The sequence below is a fragment of the Pinus tabuliformis genome, chromosome 7, assembly GCF_031772625.1.
Source record: "Pinus tabuliformis cultivar Carrire ecotype Pingquan chromosome 7, CPIR1, whole genome shotgun sequence".
Taxonomy (NCBI): domain Eukaryota; kingdom Viridiplantae; phylum Streptophyta; class Pinopsida; order Pinales; family Pinaceae; genus Pinus; species Pinus tabuliformis.
In genome coordinates this window covers 961,863,802-961,871,430 of record NC_142293.1, presented here as the reverse complement: position 1 = coordinate 961,871,430, position 7,629 = coordinate 961,863,802, and positions in this window count along the sequence as shown.

Genomic DNA, 7,629 nt, shown 5'->3' with positions numbered 1-7,629 from the left:
TATCAGATCCCCATTGACTGTACAGAAGGCTTTAGATTTTAAAGATCAAATAGAAGATGATGCCATCAATAACTTCATTAGCCAAACTGAATCTAGATCTCACACACAGTGTTTTATGATAGAGGCAGCATTCGATAGTGAGCTAGAGGAAGACCCTTTGAAAGACGCACATGACCAAACAATACCAGTGACTGTTGTTGCTAATAGTAAAGTAGTGGAAATTGAACATGGTAAGGCCTTAAATATCAACGCCAACCTTACACCAGACCAAGAAGCAAAACTTGTAAATATGTTACGAAAATATCAAGGAGCATTTGCGTGGGATTACCCTGACATGAAAGGGATCAATCCCCAATTATGCACCCACCACATCTACATAGAAAAAGATGCAAAACCTGTTCGTCAGCCGCAAAGAAGACTTAACCCCCATATAAAAGAGGTAGTAAAAGCCGAACTTCAGAAACTTCTAGATGTTAATTTTATTTATCCCATCTCCGACAGTAAGTGGGTCTCTCCCCTGGTGGTGGTACCCAAGAAAAATGGAAAATGGAGGATTTGCGTAGATTACAGGGAGTTAAATAAGGCCACGCAGAAGGATCACTTCCCTCTCCCATTTATAGATCAAGTATTGGACACTTTGGCAGGAAAGAAATTCTTTTCTTTCCTGGATGGCTTCAGCGGATATAACCAAATCCAAATTGCCCCTGAAGACCAGGATAAAACTACCTTTACTTGCCCTTGGGGAACGTTTGCCTATCGAGTTTTGCCCTTCGGCCTATGTAATGCCCCTGCTACATTCCAAAGGGCTGTCCTTAGTATCTTCGCAGATCTGATAAATGACAGACTTGAAGTGTATATGGACGATTTTACACCATACGGAGATGATTTTGACCCAGCTCTAGATACCCTGGAAAAAGTCCTACAACGTTGTATCGCTACCAGACTTTGTCTGAGTCACGAAAAGTGTTACATGATGATGACAGAAGGGCTCATTCTAGGGCACTACATCTCAGCAGCTGGCATCCAGGTAGACCCAGCTAAAATCCAGATTCTTTTGCTTATTCCTACCCCCACTACTCAAACGGAGGTACGTAGTTTCCTTGGCTTTTATGGGTATTATAGACGATTTATAGAACATTACTCACGTATTGCTGCACCTCTATATGCTTTAACTGGCAATGTTGATTTCTTGTGGACAGAAAAATGTGACCAGGCTTTTAAGGAACTGAAGAAGCTTCTATCAACAGCCCCAGTCCTTCGAGGACCCAACTGGAATTTGCCATTTCAAATCTCATCTGATGCCTCGGACACAGCAATTGGTGCAGTCCTAGGGCAAGAAGAGGATAAGAAACCATATGCTATCTACTATATTAGCAAAAAATTATCCTCTGCTGAACTCAATTATACTGTTACTGAAAAGGAATTCCTAGCTGTAATACATGTTGTTAACAAATTTAGACATTATATCACAGGCTATCCCGTTGTGTTATATACAGATCATTCTGCTATCAAATATTTGGAAAGTAAACCTGTTACGAAAGCCAGAATAACCAGATGGTTGATCTTATTGCAGGAGTTCGACATCACAATCAAGGATCGACCTGGCAAGGAACCCTGTAGCTGATTTCCTCTCACGAATACCGAAATCAATTGAAACAGCAACCGTGGAAGATCAATTTCCTGACGAACACCTGTTTGTTGTTGCTGTTCGAACACCCTGGTATGCTGATGTCGCTAATTACCTCGCAGTCGGCAAGCTACCAAAACACTTAACCCCTCAGGAACGCAAGCAGATTGTTCAAAAGAGCACTCGGTTTTCGTGGATTGGAGGCCATTTGTTCCATACAGGGGCAGACATGCAAATCAGAAGGTTTATTCGAGAAGACGAAATCTTCGACATTCTAAAAGCTTGCCACGACGGGCCATGCGGGGGACATTTCGCTGAAAAAAGAACAGCACATAAAGTATTGCAGAACGGATACTATTGGCCTACAATTTTCAAGGATGCGAAAAAATTTTCACAAGCCTGTGACAGCTGCCAGCGAGCAGGAAGACCTGGCCAAGCCGATGAAATGCCTCTGAGACCACAATTGGTCATTGAGCCATTTGAACGATGGGCTCTGGACTTCGTTGGGCCCATCAATCCATCATCAAATCAGAGGACATACATTCTGGTGGCGACAGACTATGTTACTAAATGGGTCGAGGCCGAATCATTACCTAGGGCTACAGAAGACTCTGTGATACAATTCTTGTTCCATTTGTTTGTACGTTATGGACTTCCGAGGGAACTAATCACTGATGGTGGACCACAATTTGTTGGAAATAAATTCGCTGCAACACTTAACAATTATCATGTCCAACATAAGATCACTACCCCATACCATCCGCAGGCAAATGGGCAAGTAGAGAGTAGTAATAAGGTAATAGAATCAATTTTAACAAAGACCATTGCATCGCATAGGCGTGATTGGGCCACTCGACTACCCGAGGCACTGTGGGCCTACAGAACCACATGGAGAAGTACTACAGGCTATTCACCTTATCAATTAGTGTTTGTGAAGCAACCAATTTTCCCCATAGAATTCGAAATCTGAACGCTACGAACTGCACAGGAAGTCGGCCTAGATCTGAGTGAGGCACAAATCAATCGATTACAGCAGATTAATGAATTGGACAAAATCAGGCTCTCTGCATTACAAAATACAGCATTAATTCAACAACAGCGAGCTAAATGGCATGATGCACTTATCAAGAATAAAGTCTTTCATGGAGACTGGGCTCTGTTATACGACTCTCGGTTTCAGGACTTCCCGGGGAAACTCCAGACTCGATGGTTAGGACCATACGAAATCCAGAAGGTACACGACAATGGGACCCTTACCCTGATCACAATTGACGGTTCTGGATATGCATTCAAAGTAAATGGCCACCGAGTTCGCCTTTATCGAAAGCCACTCACTCGGGAATCCTTCTGTCAGCAGCTGCGACAAGATACTGATATGGAAATCTTAGGAGAGGAAGTGAAATCTTCCTCACCTATAGTTTAAGAAATTCATTTTTATAACTTGTACATAAACATCTTGTATATATGTTTCCTTGATTTTTTTTACTCCAAGTGTTTTGCTGTTCCTTTGCGAAAAGGAACAGCACTTGTGTGTTTTTGTTGTTCCTTTGCGAAAAGGAACAGCATTTGTGTTTTTTGGCTGTTCCTTTGCGAAAAGGAACAGCACTTGTGCTTTTTGCTGTTCCTTTGCGAAAAGGAACAGCACTTGTGTGTTTTTGTTGTTCCTTTGCGAAAAGGAACAGCACTTGTGTTTTTTGTTGTTCCTTTGCGAAAAGGAACAGCACTTGTGTGTTTTTGCTGTTCCTTTGCGAAAAGGAACAGCACTTGTGTTTTTTTGGCTGTTCCCTTGCGAAAAGGAACAACACTTGTGCTTTTTGCTGTTCCTTTGCGAAAAGAAACAGCACTTGTGTGTTTTTGTTGTTCCTTTGCGAAAAGGAACAGCACTTGTGTTTTTGCTGTTCCTTTGCGAAAAGGAACAGCACTTGTGCTTTTTACTGTTCCTTCGCGAAAAGGAACAGCACTTGTGTGTTTCTGCTGTTCCTTTGCAAAAAGGAACAACACTTGTGTGTTCCTGCTGTTCCTTTGCGAAAAGGAACAGCACTTGTGTGTTTTTGCTGTTCCTTTGAGAAAAGGAACAGCACTTGAGTGTGTCTGATGTTCCTTTTCAAAAGGAACAGCATTTGAGTATCTTCGCTGTTCCCTTCTCAAAAGGGGACAGCATTTGCGATTTTCCGTTGTTCCTCTCAAAGAAATGGTATCCTACGAGTGAATTCTTCTTTCAGGAATGCCATCGACATGTTTTTGCCCTTATGGAGGATGCTTTGCCTCCATGTTCTCTTCAATCTTGTAGACACAGCAATGAACTTATGCAGTGAACATAAAACACTGATATACCGAAATCAGCACATCATAAATCGCTATCACTATGTAGCCAGTATGTATAAGAGGACAAGAGGAGGGACGTGAACTTTTTCATCTTCGCTGTCATTGTCATTTACCGGTACCATTGTCATTGGTGATCTTTATCATGACGATTCCCCTAAAAATCTTTTTTTTGATCATTACTTAGGAGTAAGAACGAACGATTTATATCTATCTGTTGGGATCGTAAGACTTCTTCCACCATTCCCCGCTCTTAAGGAGTGCGGAACCACCCTTATGTGAAAATAAACAAGAGAGATGCTCTGCAAAAGAAAACAAAAACAAAATATGAAAATTGTCAAATGCAGGATAGGGGGTCTCATTCAGAGTCGGCCTACCATGATCATAAGGGTGGAAGTGAAGTGGCATTCCCATAACGGCCACCACACCAGGGATATGGTCCAAAGTTAAATTAACAAGCAAATCTTGGAACAGGAGGTCTCATCGCGAGCCGGCCTGACCACGTTTCGCGCCTACCTTGTGAATGGCATTATGGCTACCTGGTCACCAAGCCAGCATAATGGCCTGCATTTTGACAAAGCACTCTTCAGAATATACACAAAGGATCATGGTTCCAGAGGGTGAAATAAACAACTCTGCCAAGGTTATGAACACCTGTTGGCAGCAGAGCTCTATTAATGGCATAGAAGTCGTAATAATTACACCAACAGGTATGATATTAAAATTTTTCTATCTCTTATCCTTTGCAAAGATCATATGTCACACCCGATGTACATATCGCATGAATATTTATTACCACCAATCATGGCAACAGAACTGACAGTGACCACTGGAGACTTCGTACGCTTGACAGACGTCCCATCCCCTAGCTCCTCATTATATCACGCAGGCTCTTATGCAAAACGCGATCTACCTTTTTGCCTCGGTTTCGGCATTTCGTTGTTTTTCTAAAACATGGCATAATTTCATATGCTGTACTTTATGATTGGACCTTCGAACTGGCTGTTGCTCCTCTCTTTGACGGCTAGGGACAGCCTATCAGATCGCGGGGGGGAAGGTAATCTCATTACTCCATGATTACGTGGCTACACACCATTCGGGCGAGACAATGTACGAAGGAATGACATGGTTTAACGGTATGATGCTTCCATTCTACGGAAATTGCCATCCACGATCTTTTTTTATTTTAGTTGCATGCTCGGTGATCATCCTCTCTGCGTCGCAAACACCGCAAGCAGTTGCTGTTCCATTTCTGAGAAGAATCATGGGCGGAAAGACGGTCCGAAGTGAACCTCACAAGCTAACAGTTTCCGCTGTTGCTCGCGAAATTCTGGAAAACGTAGGATGGTTGAATTACTTCAGCCGCCTGCAAGAATCAAATGAAGTCGTGGCGTTGGAATTCCTGCAGAATTTGCAGGAAAATTACTCCATAGTAGGAGGAAAGCGGATAGCGGTTACAGAGGATATTATCGCAGAAGTTTCAGGATTACCAGCTGCTGGACCCATATGGACACCGAAGAAGGAAAGATTACAAAAAGCTATGGAAATTTTCCAGGACGAAGGCCAAAGCTTGACAGTCAAAGGGAAAGGAGTTCTGCCGGCAACACTAGGGGAACCCTGGACCGAGCTAGCGAAGACAGTACAAAGTTATATCACCTGCGAAGGGAGAAAAGATGTGGTAAGACCTCGTCACCTGAAACTTTTAGCTGTTTTAAAAGGAAAATGTTCTGTAAATCTCCCCGCACTTTTAAATTCGCTACTACATGACGCGGCCCGAAACCTGAGAAAGGCCCAGCACATAGATGCAGTCGTTAGCCACCATGGGCTGATTCGGTTGATAGTGAGCCACAGTCTCACTCAACAGCAAAGCACTTGGGAGGAATTGATCGCAATAGTCGAAGGAGGATCGGCTGCACCACCCCCAAAACCTGAACAGTCCTCTAGCACGCCGGAACGATTAGAAAAACGCAAGAAGTCAGCAACAGAAAGACATGCCGCTTCAAAACGGAAACAACCTTCCGATACGCCAGAACGACCAGAGGAACCCAGAGAACCTGCTGGCACACCCGACCTACCTGAGAGACCAAGGAAGTCAGCTCGGCTGGCCCGGATACGAGGAAGGTTGGAAAGAATTCAGGAAGCAACGGCCCAGCCAATTGAAATTGCGGACGAACCTCCAGAACCAGAAGGAGGACCTTCCGAAGGAAATGTGGAGCAATTAGGGCCTGGGACTGGCCAGCCGGAAGGGGAAGCAATGGCCACCAAGTAGAACAATCAAGAAAATGAGCACTCTGAGGAAGAAAGGGTTACCGAACAAGGCAATCAAGAAGAAGAAATAGCACAGCCAGGGGGTAGCCCGTTGCAGGACCCTGTAGGTGAGGAGGAATTGACAGTAGTTCTGGCCAATATGGGGGAATATGGCCAGCCCTCCAGCACAACAAGCGTCCCTGACAGTCCCGCAGAGGAAAAACTACCCGAGGAAGCACATGCAGAAAAGGAAGGAGAAGAAAACCCGCCTGGTTATGATAATGAAATTGAAGACAACAATCAGGGACAGTCTGTCCCCAAGATGCCGGAAGATATCCCAGATGAAGAAGGAGCGGGCTTAAGGGTCAAACCCTCTGCCGAGGCAAAGGAGATTAAGAAATTAAGAAAGAAACAGCAGAGGTTGTTGGGCACTATAGCCAGGCTCCGGCAGCAAATTCGAATTCTGAAAGCCGATTTGAGAATACAAAGGACCTCAAGGAAAAGGAGGAGGGCCACTACAGCAAAAACCCCAAGGACAAGAACCCGTTTTGTTGGTCGAAACCCCATCAGGAGACCTACTGCCGAGGAACAGTCTGCTGTTCCAAATGTTAATGAGGAACAGGGTGCTGTTCCAAATAACATAGAGGAACAGACTGTTGTTCCATCTGACCCTGGAGAACAAACTGACATTCCAATTAAGGGAGAAGAGCAGCAAGATGTTCCAATGGTAGGGGGACCTCAGCAGCCTTTCATTCGTGTCAAGAAGGAGAAAGAAAATAAGGAGACCCAAACAGAGGCACCACCCTCAAGGGTTATTCGGGTTCTGAACTCTAGACAACGCAATAAAAAGTTGCAGGCAAAATTCCCGGCCTCTACGGCTCAATGGAACAAGGATCCAAAAACGAGAAAATTGCACAGGATGATGAAGCAAGCCCAACAAGAAGCTGAACAACTAAGAGAGCAAGCAATCCCCCGGGAGAAATATGAAGAATTACAACAGCAACTTCGGAATATTAGTCAATCCGAAAGCCAAGCCTTTGAGGGATGGCAGAAGGAACAAGAAAAGGTTGCTAAGGTAACTCGTCGATTAGATAGTGTTGTTAAGCAGATGGACACTGTGTGTTCCTTATATAATGACGTTTTGACTTGTAGGGCCCCTGCTAAAAATTATGCTTTATTTTTGCTTGAAAGATATTTGAGATTGAAAATAAAAGCCGTTAGGGCAGGAGCACCTATCCACATCAACACTGTTAATGATTTTATAGACTGTTGCAAGCATTATGGGGTTAAGGTTCAAAGGTTATTGTGCGAGTTTTACTTGCACAACCTTGTGCTAGACCAGGAAACTGATTTAAATCCTGGCCCTTTTGTTGGCGATATACAATTCCAAGCCTTCATCTCATTTGGGGTTAATCAAGTAAAATGGCTCAGAG